This window comes from Lutra lutra, chromosome 1 (genome assembly GCF_902655055.1).
Source record: "Lutra lutra chromosome 1, mLutLut1.2, whole genome shotgun sequence".
NCBI lineage: Eukaryota > Metazoa > Chordata > Mammalia > Carnivora > Mustelidae > Lutra > Lutra lutra.
In genome coordinates, this window is record NC_062278.1 from 152,991,952 (window position 1) to 153,012,341 (window position 20,390).

Consider the following 20,390-nt stretch of genomic DNA (forward strand, 5'->3'; position numbering starts at 1 on the left):
AGGTTCACTCTTTTTCAAAAATGGCTTTGACTATTCTTAACTTCTTTGCATTTCCACATATGTTTAGGATTAGCATATCAATATCTGTGGTGGGCTGAAAAATTGCCTCCAAAAGATATCCATGTCCTAATCGCTATGATTAAGATCTAATGAGTATTACTTTAATATGGAAAAAAATAAATTACGGATCTTGAGATGGGGAAGTTATCCTGGATTGTCCAGGTGGGTTCTAAATGCTTTCACGTGTTCCCATATAACAGAGAGGCAGACTTGACAGCCCAAAGAAAATTTTATATGAAGATGGAACAGAGAGATTTCGAGATGGTGGCCTTCACAATTGGGGTAGTGTGGCCATAAGCCAAGGAACACTGGTAGCTACCAGAAGCTGAGAAGCAACAAACAGATTTTCCCCTTAAGTCTCTAAAGGGAATGGGATCCTGCCAACACCTGAATTTTGACCCAGGGATACTGATTTCAGACTTCCAACCTCTATAACTGTGAGAGATTATATTTTTATTGTTTTAAGCCACTAACTTTGTGGTAATTTGTTATAACAGCCTTAGGAAACATATCATTTCCAAAGAAAAATCTGCCAGAAGTTTATTGAGATTGCATTGAATCTATGGGTCACTTTGGGATAGGCTGACATCTTAACAATATTGAATTTTTACATTCTTGAACATGGTATATTTTCCCATTAACTTAGGTCTTAACTGATTTCTCAAGAGTTTATTTTTCATCCCTGATTTGTTGGTCAAGGGGCAGCTTTGGATGGCACATAGAGAGGTTGGCATCCTGTCCTTGCCCTGTGCCTTATTGTCACCTGTATCTGGGTAGCTTTGTGTCCATAAGTAAGGAACAGAACCAGAAGGAAAGAATAAATGTGGGTTGTAGTTCCACTTAAGAGGATGCACAGAAGGGTGAGGTCCTCTAAGGAGCAAGTGCTAAAAGAACACTTCTGAGTGAAACAGGGATGCTATCTTTGAGAGTTCCTGCATCCTTCATATTGGTGCGACAAGGAGATCACCTGGATAGCTTTTAAAAGTACCCATACCTAGGCATATGTAGAATTTCCCATTTAGTTAACAAGGCATGGGACCTGGGACCCCTATTTTTTTTGAAGAGCTTCTCAGGTTATTCAACTATGAAGCTAAGGTTGAGAACAAGTGTGCCTCAGAAAAGATATGCAATCTTGAGACTGTGGGATCAACAAAAATGGAATTTTAGCTTCTTATTTTAAGAATAGAAAGGCTGATCTTGGCCAATGGAGGGAGTTTATCTCGGTGTGTATGTGTGTGTATATGTGTGTGCATGTGCATACCAGAGACAGAGAGAGACAGAGAGAGAGAGATCGATGGGGTCAGTACAAAGGAGAAAGGGTAGACATGGGAAAGGAGCTTGGACCACAGAGAGCTGCTTACCTCAGGGGCTGTGGTAAGAGTATAAACAACAGAAGTGAGGCAGCCCTGCTTGAGAGGGAAGGTAAATATGAAGCAAGGACATTTGGAGATGTAAGACCCAACCACATTGGGATCTTTGGGGCTGGAAAGTGGGGCCCAGGGGCATGATACCTGTGATTTCCATGGCAGCCTGTAGCCACCCCAGAACAGTAACTGGAGATGGGTCAGGCAGAAGCTTAAGTGAACATTCTCTCCACAAATATTGATCTAGAGGAAAACAGACAAAAACATTAGCATTCCAGATGCTCTCTTATTTCTTTCCTCTTTGTCATTTAAGTACATATGTTCCTATATATATTTCATACATGTGTGTATATATGCACAGTGCGTCTTATTAAGCTATATATTTCTGAAATATCTATGGTGTGTGTATATGTATAGATAACAAAGGATTATCACAATGTGTAGAAGATTCATACAAACCAATGTATTGTTACATTTAAGAAAAATGGAGGTTGGATATAATGGGAAATTTAAAGAAATATAAATGGTTAATAAACACTGGGAGTCTCAACTTTGCCAGGCACTGTGTGAGCTCCAAATCCACTCTGCTCTGATGGTGAATCTGGGGCTGGGATTCCATGAACTGAATTGCTCTAGTGACTCTCTGTGAAGTTCTGTCAAAGCAGTGGAAGAAGGTTGGGAGAAGCATCTCTTGTTTCTCCCAATGTCACCTCAGAAGAAGCACAGTTGGTTCCTTTTCCCAGATTCTATCCTCCCTGAGACAACCTCATTGCACACCTTTGAAGCACCCCTGGCATCCAGATAAGGGTTTCTCTCTGCATTTGGAGACCCCTTCTCCAAGCTCCTGAGATGTTTACACCACCGGGCAATTAGCCTGTTCTGTAGTCTATGCCCTCTCCGTGTGACCTCCTTGCCCTTTGTTTCCCCAGCCTTGGGGGTGGACATGCTCTGGCAATTGTACCTTTGTCTTACCTCTGACTTTTCCAGGTTACCACCATATTTACCCAATTACCTATACCAAATTCTCTGTTAAGATAATGAGCGTCATTTCTATTTTCCTAACTGGATATCGACTAATACAACAACTAACATATAAAAGCCCCCCCCCAAAAAAATGTGTGTATCTATAAAGCCATATTTTGACACCTGTTGGTTGGCAAAAATGGACAAGGTCAATAAATATTCATTGTTGGTGATAATGTATGAGAAAGAAAATTGAAGAAAAAAATATGCATTTTAAAATAGGACGTCTTTTCAGATAAAATTGAAAAGTCCATTGTAGATATACAATGCTTTGGGCATAGAACTTTGAGACCTTAGAAGCCAAGCTGAAGCAAAGGACCTGTCAATGGGAACGTCCTGAGGCTGACACTGTGGCTCTTTCTTTGAGCTTTAATGGACCAGAAATCTGCTCTTTAAAGACATCCCTCAGTTGTAGGAGATCTTAGACTATCCTAATCCATTTAGCCTTGGGGAGTTTCCCAATTTACTGTCTCTGGGGTGGTCTCCTGGTTTGGCTCAGGAGTGGGGGACCCTTCAGCCTTATTTCCCTGAAATTTTCAACTCCTTGGGGGATTCCTAAATTAATGTCCAGCATCCTTTTCTTATGATGGAAACTCATCTTAGAGAAGATGCTCTGTTTTTCTGGTTAGCTTCTTCCATTCAGACCTTCTCCTTCCTCAGGACCTTCTCTTCCCTCTCTTCTTTGCCTCAGGGACATTGTTATTCTGTGGCTGGAGTCTCAGGAAACAACCCACCCTCATCTATTGGTAGGATGACCAACTCATCTGGGTTTGCCTAGGATTTCCCTAGTTTTAGCACAGAAAGCTCAGTATCCCAGGGAACTCTTCCCTCCTAGGCAAGTTTGGATGGTTTGGTCACCTCATCTCTTGGCTCATTTCCTGCCATCACTTCACCTATAAGTTGGTTCTGGGCTGCATTCACAGCCCCACTGTGCCACATTGCTTCCACAATGCAGGTGTAAGAAGCTAAAGGATCTGCTTGTCATCTTCCACAGTCTGAGGGCCCTGTGTGAGCCTGTGGTCACTATCAGAGGGATGGATCTCAAGGTCCTCTGGACTTTCACACTCACAGGTGCTACGGCTGAGCAAGGACTTTCAAAGGTGATGAACTTGTTCCCTTGGACTACTTGGTAACCTTGGCTATGGAGTCTCACCCTGGAACATGGGTGCCCAAGGTGGGAAAGTAAATAGGAAAAGAGGCCAGGACTGGATATCTCTCAATTTAAATACTTTAATGGATTCAAGGATCTTGAGAGGAGAATATGGCCTCTGCCACACACAAAACCATAAAATATGACCATCTAAGACCTACTGAGCTCCTGAATGAGGAAGATAACCTCCTCAGAGGTATTTGGGTGTGTTCCTAACCCACAAAATGTGCTCAGTTTCTGGTTTCTCAGCCCCATGGAACTTCCCAGGAGGGGCAATGTAGAATGGGCAGCCATTCAAGGACCACTCACAACTGACTCAGAAAAACCCTGCCTGGTCTGCTCCAGCTTCTTGCCCAATGTGCCTTCCAGGCATTTGCCAGTTTTCTGGTTTCCCTTTGAACGTTTAGTAAGTCATTTCCTGATGGATTCACCAAGTGACTCTCATCCTTCTCCTCAGTCAATCACTAGCTTCTTACTTGGTAGAACTTGGTAGGAAGTAGAACTTCCTAACTTTTCTCATGAGAACTTCCCCACATCCTTCCATAGCTGGGCCCTGTCAAGTGCCTCACACAGAAGATTTTTGGGAGCTCCATCCACTACTCTTGCTCCTCAGGGCCTTATTGCTTTGGCCTTTACATGTCACATGGTGGTGGGAGTCTGTGTTTGCCTTCATTAAGAAATCCTGGGTATTTTCTCTGAGGCTACCTCCATGCCAGAGACTCTTAAATTCTGAGGACCAAGATCCACCAGAGTTGGATGAGCCCCCTTTGAGCTGTGGTGCTCCAGTTGTCCCTGGATCTCATTGCTGACAGGAAGTCTTTCAGAAAGTAGGGAGTCCAGCCACAGAGGTCTGGGAGCCCAGGCTAGGTGGGAGGTGGTTGTGAACCCAATGACTTAAGACTTCCCAAGATCTTTGGAAAACTGAAGGTAAGCCCACAAACTTCCAGCTGTTTCTGCAACCAATGTCACTTCAGGTGTTAATTGCATTCAGAGCAAGGGACTATGTTTCATTTTGGGCTCCAAGTAAAAGATGTACCACAGGCCCTAATCTAGGTTGGAGAAGATCATAGGGTACAGAAAAGAAGGAAGAGATGAATCAACTTTTTCTGAAGAGAAATCAGATCCTGTGCCACCTCAGTCCTCATGGCCAGTCTCCAGGCTGCCCATTATCATCCCTGTGTTGATACTGAAAGACTTGAGAGAGGGACTTGGACTATCTCACTGCTTTTTCTGGGCAATTTGTGAACATAATATGTGGATAATATGCTGTTCTACAACGAGTCAACAGAGAGCTGAGTTCTTTCCAAATTTTTCACTTTTAAAGTAGATAACAATATTTCTATTTTTCTGACACTGACAAATGCAAGGAAGGATGGCTTTATTTATTGATTAATTAACTGATTAATTAATTATCATATCCTCAATTGTTATTTTGATTGGTAGCCCTCAGCTGAAGAAAGCACCAAGTCTCAGACCTACACTTGCTGGGTACTGCATGGGCTAGAATCCTGCTCCCCAAGGAAACGGAGGGCTCTGTCAAGGACAAGCTGAGGGTTCTGTCCTGCCATCAGAGGCCTTCCAAAGCTCAGTGACACTCTCCAGGTAGGGCCTGACCCAGAGAAGAAACTCATCTTGAGGTGCCACAGAGGGAAAGGAGAGATACATAAACATTCTTCTGCAGGTATCCTGAACTCTTTTAATAACTCAGTTGGTGACCATTGAATCCCTGTGCTTGGGATGATATATATATATATTTTTAAGATTTATTTATTTATTTTAGAGAGAGCAGGGAGAGCGGCAGAGGTGGAGAGAAGCAGACTCCTTGCTAAGCATGGAGCCCAATGCGGGGCTTCATCTCATGACCTGAGCCAAAACCAAGAGTCAGACGCTTAACTGACTAAGCCACCCAGACACCCCTGGGGTGATATTATTTTTTTTCCAGATGTTTCCTGTCCCAGGTGTGTCTCTCTGAGCCAAAAAATTGATTTAGAAAAGTGTGAGGAATAATGGGGAAATGAAGTGTCGAGCTTCAGCTGGGGCTGAGCCATGGCTCCCTCTACCTAGCTGATGTTCCCTTTATTCTGAAGACTAGTAGCAATCCTTCCCTGTAGGATGGAGGGTGAAGAGGGAGGGGCCCACATTCACATCTCAGTCTCCTCAGAAAGGAGATGGGCATCCATCATCTGAGGCCTGAAGCTCACTCCTATCTCAGGCAATGGGCCCTGAGGTGTGAGCTGTGTTCCAGAGAATTCTGAACCTACATTGCAGAGCAATGGAGCAGCCACTAAGGATTCTTGAGGGTGGGGGAGAAGAATCCACAGCCCCACCCCTGCCATCCAGCCTAAGAGGTCCCATTGCCCTCCTGGGTATCTGGATGCCATCCCCTTCCCTGTTTCCTATTGCTAGCCCTGTCCTACCTTCATATCCCATATATACCTTAGTGCCTTTTTCAATTTATTCTACCTCAACCCAGACATTACATAGGTAGCAGTACCTGGTATCTTCCTTAGACTTTTGGCTTAGACCTCAGCAATTCCATAGACTTTGAAAGGCTGGAGTTTTCCTAGGAATGTTATAGTACTTGGAATCCCAAGTACTAATTGAAAGAAGACGCTTTTCTAGAGGTGTGATCCAGCTAGAGAAAGTGCATCTATCTTCCACACACCGTTGGATGAGTTTTATACAGAATACACCTGTGAAGCTAGCACACAGATCAGTAAACAGCCTATTCCTGGGTGCCTCCCTGGTCACGATCCCCACTATCCCCACCTGTTGTCCACACCCACCACAACAGTCACTCTGTGGCATCTTCAGAAGTCAGGGATCATTACTGGGGACACCTGGTAACCCTTATGTGTATTAACTGACTGACTCTTCACCTCACTGAGATGGTTCTATGACTGACCCACTTACAGGTGAGGAACATGCAGGATGAGCTACTTGCCCAGCTCCCACTGCCGGTGATTAGCAGAGCCGAGATTCAACACAGAGTCACACTCCTGAACCGCTAAACTGTGCTGCCAAAATCTCATGGTGCCTGGGAGAAACAATGTGAGTTAAATAAAACTAGATTCTGGGTGAATAGTCACTCACTCCCACATGGCTCTTTGACTGTAGCATCCATGTGCCCTTTTGTTTGCCTCTCCCTACCTGCTGCTCAGAGAGCCCAGTGAAGGGTGTGAGGCTCAGAGCAGGGAAGAGCTGGCCAGAAGGTCACAGATGAAAGTGGACAGTCATGTTTGAGCTCAGACCAAATCAAGAACCTTCTTGCTCCATTTTTCATGGGGAAACTGAGGCCAGGAAAGGGTTAGATGAATGACACTGTCCCTCCCTCCTTCCAGTGGATTTTGCTCATGGCTGGGGCAAATTTTCCTCAGTCAGTGCCCACACCTGGACTGAATGATCAGAGGCCACTTGACTCTTTCTTCAGACTCTTTGGTGGAACCTGGGACCTTGGCTGCACTTGTGAAGGTGACAGGGGGTCACCAGGGACCGAGGGACAGAGCCAGCTGCTTTAGGAGGAAAACGACAATAAGAGGGTACATGTAGCACACGGTGAGCAGGGCAAAGAACTCTGCACTCAGAGCCCACCAGGAGGGACATCCCACAACAGCACTGGCTGGTGGTATAAAGGAATCAAGTGTCAGTTGGACAGCATTCCATTCTGGAACTTAGAAACAATAGCACTGGCTGGTGGTATAAAGGAATCAAGTGTCAGTTGGACAGCATTCCATTCTGGACCTTAGAAACAATAGCACTGGCTGGTGGTATAAAGGAATCAAGTGTCAGTTGGACAGCATTCCATTCTGGAACTTCCAAGCTCACGTAGTGGCTGGTAGCAGAATTCACCTCCCCATGATTGTAGAATTGAGGGCCCCTTTTCTTGCTGACTGTTACCTAGAGACTGGAAGTCATCTTCAGGTCCTTGCTACGCAGCCTCTTCATGGGCCCTCCCACAATATAGTAATTTTTTTCATTTCAATGCCAGAAAAAGATATTCTTTTCATGCTTTGATTTTCTTCTGCCAGGGAAGGCTCAGATTCCTTCCTGGGGAAGGATTCAATCCCAAGGATTTAATTGATTACCTTAGGCCCATCCACATAATCTCCCTTTTGATCAACTCAAAGTTGATCGATTAGGGACCTCAATTGCAACTGGAAAATCCTTTTTTATTAACATAATGATGGAATTTATATCCCATTATATTTAAAAGTCCCACTCACACTCAAAGGGATGAATTATGGATAGCACGTACACCAGGAAGCCAGGAATATAGGGGCCATCTTAGAATTCTGCTTACCACATCAGGTGATATTATTGATTTTGTTCCAGAGACCTCCTATAAATAAATATGAACATTTATGTGATGGTGAAACAGTGAGTAAAGAAAAACAATGACTATATATTTCTGTATGAATATTTCCAGTCAAAATAACAGAGAGAGTTCAAGTCAAAACCCCCTCACTACACTGAGTACCTCTTGATACTCTGTATATTTCTTTCCATGATGAAAATATATTTAAACTCAAAAAGAAGGACAAGAAACTGCATATAAGTATGCAGTGGTGGTAAGTGGAGGCTAAAACCTTCGGCTACTGGACTCTGGGGTTAAAGGCATATGGGATTGAATTCAGCTCTCTGGCACCATCTTGTTTGAGCCCTTAGCAACATTTGAAATGGTTGACTCTGCCCTCTCAGTTCCATAACACATTTCCCTCAGCACAGGTGACTCGAGTGCTTCCTGGTTCCCCCTTGGCCATCCTGCACACTTCTTCTCAGTCTCCTTTACATGTTCCTCTGCTTCCTGGTTCCCCCTTGGCCATCCTGCACATTTCTTCTCAGTCTCCTTTACATGTTCCTCTTCCCCCTACCTTCAGGTTGTTGCTCAAGGCTCTATCTTGCAACTTCTTTTCTTCTCAAGTGAGATATGCTTTCTTGGAATATTCCAACACAAAACATGGCTTCAAAGACCATTCTGTGTTAAGAATTCTCAGTCTTCATCTCCCTCCAGGTCTCTTTTCCTGAACAGCAGATCCATATGTCCACCCACGTCCAACACAGCACCACCTATGAGTCTTCCAGTCCTTCAAACTCAATGTGTTCGAATTTGAACTCATCATCTTTCCTCTCCCCAGCCCCAACCCCTACCGAAAATTAAAAATGTTTCTCCTCCCATATTTCTTATCTCATTAAATGAAACCATCATCCAACAAGATGTTTCAAGCAAACCTGGAATTCTCCCCTGATCTATCACTCCTTCTCACCTGCACTTGAAATTCATCACCACCTATGAATTTCACCTCCCAGATTGTCCCTCCATCCACCCACTTCTCTCCATTTCCAAAGATATACCCATATCCCAGTCATGATCTTCTCTTGCCTGTATCATGGAAATTATTTTCTAACTAATGTCTCTGCTTCTACTGTAACTTTCTTCCAACTCATGCTCTACTTCTTAGAGAGAGGGATTCTACTAAAATGCAAACCTCATACTACTACTCCTCTACTAAAATCCTCATTGGCTTCCCATTGCTCCTTACGGTAAATTCCACATGGCTTCAAGATTCTCCATTACCTGGCTCCACTCTGGCTCTCCAGTTCTGGCCTTGCCAATCCTCACTGCACCCTTTATAAAGCAGCAAAACTGAAATTAAGGTCATTCTTCCCATACCCTACTCTCTCTTCCCTTTTTTAACTTCTATTCAATTGTCAGGTTTGGGCTTATACATCCTAGCCTCCAGGAGAGCTTTCCTGACTCCCTTGACAAGTATACCCCACCAAGTATACCATTGCATCCTGCACTTCCCCATCACAATATTTATCATACACTATTGTGTGTGCTGAAAACTCCTTGAACAAAGACACAGTGATGGCCATCATCTGGTCCTCCTCCCCCATAGTGCAAGTTATGTCCTTCCAGAAATGGTAAGTGGCTGAGTGTCCCAGAGGCATTTCTTTGCTAGATCTACCATGAGAGATGTCACAAGTACTGAATTCCCAGGAACACAGACACAGTCACCAGGACTCAAGCAAACAGAAGTTTTTCCCTGAATAAAATACGATTTTAATTTGCACAATATGCACATTTATAATAATAATAGCTGTATGAGACATGCAATAATAAGTTCCTAATGCTAACCTGGGGCAAAATATCTAGTACAAATTAAATTGGCTCTGTTCCTAGGAATTTTAGTATATTGCATTGTGGATTTTTAGCCAAAATTGTGCAGAGCATAGCTGATTAATATTCTAATTAAAATCAGAATAGAACTATAGGAAATTGTTGGGTTTCCCCAGTAATGAATAAATAAGTGCCTTCCTAATAAAAGTAGTCTCCCAGTAGATATTAATATAGACTTGGCTGTCTTCTGTGGGTACCACATACCTCACTTGAAGGTTGCAAGGTCCTGAAATGTTGCTGTCTCCAGAATCTACCTCATGAATGCCCTCTTAATTCTAGAGTCATTTTTGGCTTTTAGCTAAACTATATGGAAAACATTTTCTTCTCTTTATACCTCAACATGAAGTAACTGTCCCACTCAAAATCTTAAAGGGGCAGCTCATTATATAATTTGATTTTGCCTTTGGTCACAGATGGTTGAAACAGATGTGAACACTTGTACCAAAGTGGGTCGATTCAAAGGGCATGTGAACATGCCAGCTGAGCTGGAAAGCCAAGTGGTCTTGGGGTCTGAGGGAAATCCTTGAGGGCAGTCATGATAGCTCACTGTGAGCCTCAGCAAATGAGCAGAAATCCAAGTCTGCATGGGCTGGCAGTTGTAGCATCTGCTATAGCAGAAATAGGAAACTATGAGGTTCCAGATGGAAGAAAGAAGTGAGAGTATATGAGATTTCCCAGAGTGCTTAAAATAAGCCCTCCTTCCCTCATGCTGCTTCAAGTCACTTTCTCTCCTTGCTATCCAACGACTCCTAAGATAAAGGGAAGTAGTGGCACAAGTCACGTGATTTTCTGCCCAGATTCTTAACTTCACTCCTGGTTAAGAACTGTGCCAGTGTCTTGGATGAGGACAGAGATGAGGTCCTGAGGAAAACTGTGGGGAAAGTGAAGCTTTACAGAGCAGCAGGAGTAAGGTGAAAGAATCAGGAGTCAAACGAACTCCAGTAACTGGAAATAAGTAAATCTAACAAGAAAAGGGCTAATAGGGGTGAATGTAAAACCCACACGCAGACTAGAAAAATCAACTAGACAGTCCAGGATGAGTGGTGGAAGTGGAGGACAGATGTAATAGCGATGCACACTGAAATGACTGAGGGAGGTAGTTGACAAACATGTCTGACATGTCCATGCTCATGAAATCGAAGCTACTATATGCACATACTATGCCCCAGGCCCTCTGTTAGGTGTTCTACATCCACACATCAAAAATTTTACTATGGTCTTCCTAATATCTAATAAATATAGAAGGCCTCACTTTCAGCAAAGTGGTTGAGGGGAAAATAAAGGGGAGGGGGATTCAAAAGAGTCCTAAATGCACCAGGTTTTGTGGTGACCTCTTTTAAAAACTTTTCCCAGTCTCTATTTCACAGCCATAGTGCTCATCAGTCCCTGCTTCTTCTGGAGCTTCCCCTTTATCCTTTCAACAAATCTTTTAGTTGGATTTCCCTAAAGCAGGTCCTGTTGCAAAGGTTCTAATGCAAATAGCTGATTCAGGAGGTGATCTGGGGAACACCAGCTGAGTGGGGGAGTGAGGCAAGGAAGAGAAGGCAGCCAACATGTTATCCAACAAGTTCCTATTGGGACAGCGGTAGCTCAGGCTTGATGGGACCTCCAGAGACAGTGTAGGACACAAACATCAGAGTTATCCTTCTGAAGACATGAGAATTTAGGGTAATTATCCACCAACTACTATAATGATTAGTTGACTGCCTCTTCCAGAACACCAATCTTCTGGTTTGCCTTGCGTACAGGCTGTGTATGCCCAGGGCCATATAAAAATCTGTTGGGCAGAGATTCACAGATGTCACAGAAGCAGTCTTTGTCTTACGGAGGTAAATTCTGAGGGGATAGGATGGGACATTGATAATTTAAAAACTCAAGTTTTTTTTAGGATTCATTATCCTCCACTGTTGTGCTTTTTGGCTTTGTATATGGATCAAAAGTTGGCTGATTCTTTTATAACAAGCAGAAGATGGCAGAACCAGGAACCCATGAGAAAGGAAGAGGTTAGACAGTGTTATACAAGATTCCCACTGACATGTAGTGGGAGAAATTTGTCTGACAAAATCCTAAGATGCACCTATTCACTAGATGAGCACAAATGCCCCAGGGTCTGAGCATCTAAAAACTCATGTTGCAAAAGCAAATGCTAAGCAGATTGTTCATTTTTAATGTGACCCAATGAGTCAACTGGGCCCTAAAACACTGAATAAATTAGCTGAAAGCTTAATTCTTCCTATTTCTTTATAAAGTCCTTGACTTCACTCTCTCTTGTACTTGAAATTAGAAATACATTGAGATTTTCAAAAATAAGGGGGAGGGGGATTGTGATTTTTACCTGAGCTGGTAAAAAAGGAAAATTTGACTAGCATAAAATACATGTCAACGTTACATTAAAATCTTCCAAGTGTGTAGATTTTTTATTAAGTTTGGTACTTTAATTCCAGGATTGTTAACATATACTATTACATTAGTTTCATGTATACAATATAGTGATGCAGCAATTCTTTTTTTAAGATTTTATTTATTTGAGAAAGAGAGAGGACACCAGCGGGGGGCAGGAGTAGAGGGAGAAGCAGATTCCCCACTGAGCAGGGAGCCCGATGGGGGCTCCATCCCAGGACCCTGAGATCATGACCTGAGCCGAAGGCAAACGCTTAACTACTTAACAGAATACTTAACTGACTGAGCCACCCAGGAGCCCCATAGTGATTCAGCAATTCCACACATTACTCAGAGCTCATCATGAAAAGTGTACCCTTAAATGCCATCACCTATTTCACCCATCCCCCCATTGCCCTCCTCTGGCACCCATTGATTTGTTCTCTATGGTTAAGAGTCTATTTCTTGGTTTGTCTCTTGCTCTCTCTTTTTTTTTCCCTTTGCTTGTTTTGTTTCTTAAATTCCACATATGAGTGAAATCGTATGGTATTTGTCTTTCTCTGACTGACTTATTTTGCTTAGCATTATACTCTCCGGCTCCATCCATGTCATTGCAAATGGCAAGATTTCATTCTTTTTGTGGCTGAATACTATTCCATTGTGTGTGTGTGTGTGTGTGTGTGTGTGTGTGTGTGTGTGTGTGTGTTATATCACATCTTCCTTATCCATTCATCAATTGATGGAAACTTGGGCTGCTTTCATATTGGGCTATTACAAATCAGGGAGCATGTATCTCTTTAAATTAACATTTTTGTATTCTTTGGGTAAATACCCAGTAGTGTGCTTGCTGGATCATAAGGTGTTTCTAGTTTTAACTTTTTAAGGAATCTCCACACTGTTTTCCATAATGGCTGCACCAGTCTGCATTCCTACCAACAGTGTATGCGGGTTCCTTTTTCTCCACATCTCACCAACATTTGTTCTTTGTTCTTTTTTTCATTTTAGCCATTCTGATGGGTATAAGGTAATATCTTGTTGTAGTTTTGAATTGCATTTCCCTCTAGTGTGTAGATTTTTAAATTAGTTGGAGGCATTAAAGATGAGGTAGAAATCAATTTTTTCAGAATATTTGTCTTCATGCCAAAAGAAATGCTCCATCTAAGTTTTTTTTTAATACGGAAGGAAATATTCTTAGAAAAAATGTCTCTTTCCCTGAAAATATTGCTTTTCTTCTTTTCTTTCATTCATATTTCTCACACTAGCCCATCTGGCAGCTTTCCTTCACTGTAAATCATCTTATAAACATAGGCGTCTTTCATGATAACTTTCCAGAGTGAACGGCAATGTGACAGCTTTCAATCTCTTCCTATCTAAATTTGAAACACCACTTCTTGCTTTATACACTTTTTCATATATGCTATTCCAGCACTCCATAAATGCGACTAACTCATTTTGTAGTTGTTTATATAACTTTTTCAAGTCTACGTTTATATCATTGGCCTACATTTGATGGCCCCCAAGGAAAGTCTCTTGACTATGAAGAGTAGCACATGCCACCAGCATGGCTGGCATGTTGCACAGCTCCATGGACACCATTTATGTAGAATACTGTAGAAATCCTGGAATTGTAAACTTACTGGTGCTGATCACCATCAACCCAAGATTACTGCTCAATGGTGACCTTGGCAATGAAGTCACTTTCCTATAGCAATTATGACAAATCCACTCACAACAAGGAAGGAATATGGCTTTGCAGGTGAGGTAAAACCTAAAAGGAAATTAAGAACTAGATGGGAATTAACAGATCAACTAGTACAACCCCTTCATTTGACCCCAAGCTGTCCAAATTCAAAATGGTTAAAACAGCTTGGAAATGTTGAGCTGCTTCCAGAATATCCTACAATACGTCTTCTGCCATATCACCCTTTATCCCTCACACCTCTACCTTCTCCTCCACTTCCACACCCATCACACACCTTACCATTACTCACAGAGAAATCTAGATCAAAGGTATCTAACTCAAATGGCTAAGGGGCTAGGGAGAGGATATAAATTAATAAAGTGGACCAAATAGGGATTGTGGCGACCTAGGGAAGTTCCCCCCACTTGAGAGAAGAGCAGTTATTCAGCCAATAGTACCATACAATTGATGTTCTTCAAGAGAAACCCAAAGCCTAGATTTTTGTGTGAAATTTCCTGGATTCTAAGTGTAATAAATTAACTTCGGTGGTTTGTAAGCACTGTATACCAAGCAAACGAGATCTGGCCCATAATTCCCAGTATCTGCCTTTGATGATGGACCCCATGAAGGAATCAACATCTCTTCATCGTGATCTGTTATGCACCAGTGACTCTGAGCCTTGGTTTCCTCAACCATAAAATAAGAGACTAATCCCTTTACAGGATTTTGTAAGAACTAAGCTTATATAGGTAAAGAACATAGCACACATTGCTGGCACAGTCAATTCTCAATAAGAGATGGTTGTTCATTTCCCTTTGCAGCAGAGATGTGTATGCAGGTACTGGTAGAATTCACCATAGCCTTCCATCTGTTCTTTTCCCTACTATTAGAGGAAAATGCCTACTACTGAAGGCAGTGGAGTGGGGTCTTTAATTAGTCATCTTTACAGGGTTTTTACAAATCAAAAAAATTGGTTTTGCATGCTTTCTAGCCTAAGGACAATAAGAACAAATAATAAAATAAGTATTTTAAATAATTTTTAAATAATAAAACTTTTAAATAATAAAATAAAGTAATAATTTAAAAATAATAAAATAAAATAAATAATAAAATAAAATATTTTAATTAATAAAAAAATAAAAGAGAGCGTGCCTTGCTGGCTCAGTTGCTTAAGCGACTGCCTTCAGCTCAGGTCATGATCCTGGAGACCCAGGATCGAGTCCCACATTGGGCTCCCAGTTCCACTGGGAGTCGGCTTCTCCCTCTGACCTCCTCCCCTCTCGTGCTCTCTCCCCCTCTCAAATAAATAAATAAAATCTTTTTTAAAAAGAGAGAGAAAATACGTACTTACATGTTTGCATTTAAATAGAAAACATAATAGTTATAAATATGAAAGTAGGTTCTCACTTCCTGACACATTTGGTGAAGATCACACTATATCATATGTGCTTAGATCCAATTTGCCAAGTCCTACCACGTGGCCAGGGTCAGAAGTCAGTTGGTAACCAAGAACACACTGATGTCTTCTCTCAAAAAGTGAGTAGGCCATTGCCTTCAAAAGGACTGAGCTGGGGGGCACCTGGGGGTTCAGTCAGTTAAGCGTCAAACTCTGGTTTCAGCTCAAGTCATGATCTCTGTGTCGTGAGATAGGGCTCTGCACTATCAGCAGGGAGTCTGCTTGTCCCTCTCCCCCTGTTCCTCTCCCTCCACTCTCTCTCTCTCTCTCAAATAAATAAATGAATAAAATCTTCAAAAAAAAAAAAAAAAGACAGCAAGGCTGCCTTTAACTGTTAACAACATAATAGCAGGTAGTGGGGCTAGGTCTTAGGGTCAGGGCAGAGGCTACTGCAACTGGGTGAGTCCCTGGAGCAGCAGGCTGGTTCTTTACCTTTCTATTCTCCTCCCCATAATGATGTGGGATGTCCAATGGTGGTAAGATGTTTGAGCTCAGACACAATGCCTGAATTAATAGTGGGACATCCTGTGTTTCCCTCACATTCCTATTTAGTGATGTTTTTACACCAAGATCATAATAAGTAGAAAATACACAAAACTGCATTTTCTAAAGGCAGTACAGATTCTGGAGCAAAGTTGTTAGAGTCAGACAACTTGTGACATCTCAGTTCCCGCCAGACTAAGATATCTTCTAATTTAAAATTTAAAAACCAACATAGAAAGTTGGTGACCCCTATATGCCCACCAGCCCCTTACACTAGGCCTTCACACAATAAGTACTAATTATTGAATAAAACCAACTCTTGGTGGAGGAAATAATAACACATGAAGTAAAGCCAATAGTAGAATGAAAACTGATACTTTCCAAAAGCATGGATTTACTTCTTCATTCTATTTCTTATTAACAGGCTTTCTCCATTGGCTCATTCATTCATTCATTCATTCAGTATTTATTGAGCACCTCCTGTGCCTAAAGCACAGTTAAAAGTTAAATTCTGAGTTAAGAAACAAAACAGATGAACATAAGGGAAAGGAAAGAAAAATAAAATAAGATGCAAATTGAGAGGGAGGCAAATGATAAGAGACACTGAACTCTAAGAAAAAACTGAGGGTTGCTGAAGGGAGGTTGTAGAGGGAAAGGGTAACAGCATGATAGGCATTAAGGAGGGCACCATGTAATGAGCACTGTGTGTTATATGCAACTGATGAAACATTAGGTTCTACCTATGAAACTAATAAAAATAATTTTAAGTTAAATTTTGAGGATAAAAAGATGTTCTTCAATTAGAACCTAAGGTTATATCTACTCTGTGAAAACCACATGGCCCTCAGAATATAATTGCACCAGATCATCCACTGTGGATACCAATCTATAAGGCCCACTGTCTAAGTGAGCATAAGTGTTAGAAACTGTTTTGTCCATGGGGCGCCTGAGTGGCTCAGTCAGCTAAGTGTCTGACTCTTGATCTCAGCTCGTGTTAATCTCAGGGTCATGAATTCAAGCCCCACGTTGGGCTCCACACTGGGTGTGGATCCTACTTAATAAAAAATAAAAATAAGGGGTACCTGGGTGCTCAGCGGGTTAAGCATCTGTCTTTGGCTCAAGTCATGATCTTGGGGTCCTAGGATTGAGCCTTAAGTAGGGTTCCCTGCTCAGCAGAGGGTCTATTTCTCCCTCTCCTTCTACAGCTCCCCCTGTTTGTGCTCTCTCACTCTTGCTCTCTCTCAAGTAAATAAGTAAAATCTTTTTTAAAGAATAACTAAAATATACAACACCTAGTAGTGTTGTACATAAACAAGGAATCTTGGAACACTGCATCAAAATTAATGATGTATTTTATGGTGACTGACATAACACAATAAAAAATAAAATAAAATAATAAGTTAGAGTAGTAATGATAAAAAATAAAATACAGTAAAAATAACTAAAATAATTTGTTAAAAAATTTATACAGTTTTGTCCTCAATTTTCCTCTGTGTTGCACTGACAGTATGAATCTCGCTTGGTCTGGCTAAATTGAAAAGCAGCTTAAAAGATGGAAGGAACAATTGCTTATAAATTTACCATCCTTTCAGATTTTAAGTTTATTTAATGTTGGAGCTGATGACTCTCAAATGAAAAGCCTTCACTTGAAATATACCAGTACTGTCCTAGATCAGTCTGTTATCAAACAGTTGATCAGAGGGGTAGATGTGACAAGAACCAGGAATTTTCTAGTGGCCTATAAACATCATTTAACCACAATTTGCATGAAGAGAATTTTAAGACCAGGCATAACACCAACTGAAAGAGCAAGCCATGCTTGCTGACTCATCCAGATCATTTAGCACATATTGAGTACTTTGTGTCATTTACTGTACACAATGTTTTAGCTAATCTAGAATCCTCACAACAAATCTGTTGGTATCTTTCCCATTTTACAGCTGAAGAAATTCAGGTCTTTTCAAAGAATTAAACACCCACCCAAGGTCACAAAGTTAAGAAAAGATGGAGCCAGAAATCAAATCCAAATAATAGGAGTCCAGAGCCCCAGCTTTGAATCACACCATTTCTGCAGCTTTGTCATGTACATCAGTTCACTTGTGTGTCACCACCAACCTATGGCAGCCAGAGAGACTCTATTCTCCATCTGACAGATGGTGGACTACAACTCAGAGCTCACAGCTCTAACTCTCTGGGCTACAAGAGAACAGAGCACAGATACACCACCTATAGCTAACAGAGACATGAGGAATCTAGAAGGACTATAATTCCTACCTTGGCAGGTTCCAAGATACTGCACCAAGTCTGGGCTCTGGTCACATTCTCTCAGCTCAGTGGCTGGTGACAGGAATCTCTAGAGAAATGAAGTGTCAAGTATCAGCCTGAATATGCCTTGTTCCCTCCCAGAAATCAGATTCAAAGGGGAGGAGCAAATATCCATGCAAGTTGTAAATGCATTTACCTCTTGACCCAATGATCTTACTTCTAGAAAGGTGTTCCACTGGTATTCCTGCACTCATGAAAAGATCTTTCTTTGCTGCACTATCTGTAACAAGAATGGAAACAACTTAAAGCATCCATCAGGAGGGAAGTAGTTAAATTAATCATGGTATAGCCTTTTAATGGCATATTACAGAGTTGTGAAAAAGAATGAAGAAGTTCTCCATGTGCTGATATAGAAAGATCTCTAAGATTTATTGTTAAACAATATAAAATGCACAAGAGCATCTTAGTATGCTCTTTTATGTAAAAAAATAATGCATATATATGTTATGTTTATATATTCAACATATTTGTTTATATACATTTACTTGAACTCTAAAAAAATACACAAGAAACTAATAAAGATAGTGATCCCTTTGTTTTTTAAGGGAGCACAGTAAATAGCATAGATGGGGCAGAGATGAGAGTGAGCTCTATATACCTTTCCATAACATTAACTTCTTAAATCATGTGAATAAATTACCTATTCAAAAAGAATAACCATCTTGAGCCCAGTTAAAAATTATTTGGACCTTTATGGAGAGTCAACTGCTGAGTCTGGTCATGAACAAATGTGTTTTGGAATATACATACACAGATGTGGGAAAATCTTCTCTAACATGCTACTCCATTGGCTCAAACTTGGAGTACCCTGTCAGTACTAATCAGTGTACTATTCAGTGTAGACCAAGCTGCTGTGATAAATAGATCCAAACATGTGATGGTCTGATATGGTAAAAGTGTATTTCTTGCTCATGTACCTAGGAGGGGGTTTGATTCTGCAAGCAACTCCCCTCCACATGGTCATTCAGATGCCAGGAATCTTCCATCTTATGGTGGAATGTCCACCCCTATTATTCCCTAAGGCCTCAGTATCATACATATTAAAATGACAGAAGGGGAACAGGTGCAGGAGGGCATACATGTTCACATGCTCCTCTTATTAAACTGACACACATCCCTTCTTCTCATATTCTATTGGTGAAAACAAGTCTCATGACTCCTATCAAGTACAAGGCAGGCTGGGAATACAGTCTCTAGCTGGGCAACCTCTTTCCATCTCAACATTTACTATGGAAGGGGAGAATAGACAGTTACCCATTTCTGATACCATCACTATCTTCACTACTGAAAGAATTCTGGGAGGATTACTGAGCATCATTCATCCAGCAAACCTTTCCAAGGAACCCTCTTGTCAATGCCTGCTGATATAAAGGATACTTTGATGTGGTTTGTGAAGATAATGAAGATTATCTCCAGTTGGAATGATGAAGAGAGGCCACAGGAACTAGTTGAAGACCTCACCTACCCTGATCCTCCATATGACCCAATATAGGAATCAGAATCACTATCTTTTTCCATCGCCTATCTCTGATTCTGTCATCAATGTTTCCTTGTTCCCTTGTAGACTTTCTCACTGCGATCGTCTATGGCAAGAGGGCCTTTCAATGACCAATTGTGTGTTCTCTTCTTGACCCACCTGACTCCAATTCTAGCATTCATTTCCACAGGTATGATTTCTTTATCCCCCCGCCCAGCTGATCATCCTCCCAACCTTGTGTGCCCAATGCTTCACGTATGCTTATACTTGTGTGCACACACATGCACAAACATGTATGCCTATGTGCACACACGTGCATGCACTGAGGCTGTGATGTAGCTGTTTCTGTGCCCAGTGCCAAGGAAGCACCAGAAGGATGATACAAGGCATAAACTTGCCCACAGTCCTGTAGGAAGGAAGAGAGGAACACACGACAAGCATCCAAGGAGCAACAATTAAGGATAGATTTTGAACCAAAATACCTCTGCCAGGACCTAAAGCAACACAGATGAGATCTAGTCCCCAGAACATAGCAGGTGGAAGCAACAGATGCAGATTTTGAAGGCTTCTGCATTAAACTAGAGCAAACAAAAGCAAAATTCAACCAGATCATGTAACACCAGGAATTACTTTTTCACTACCAAGGGCCTGTTTTAATTATTTATATACATCACATGGGCTCATGTTTGCAAAGATTTTTCCTCCCAGAGAAATTACGTTTATTAGATAGCAAGGTCTTCATTTCCCTTGTGTCTTATTAAGCAAAGACATGTGCAACTACCAAGCAGGGTTTCTGATCATTCATTTGTTC

The 20,390-nt window shown here is 41.5% G+C and overlaps 1 pseudogene; it reads left to right on the plus strand.

Annotated features, from left to right (window-relative positions):
- LOC125102813 (60S ribosomal protein L27a-like) overlaps positions 1 to 19,710 on the plus strand; it is a 32,241-nt pseudogene extending 12,531 nt beyond the window's left edge.
- The last annotated feature ends 680 nt before the right edge of the window (positions 19,711 to 20,390 follow it).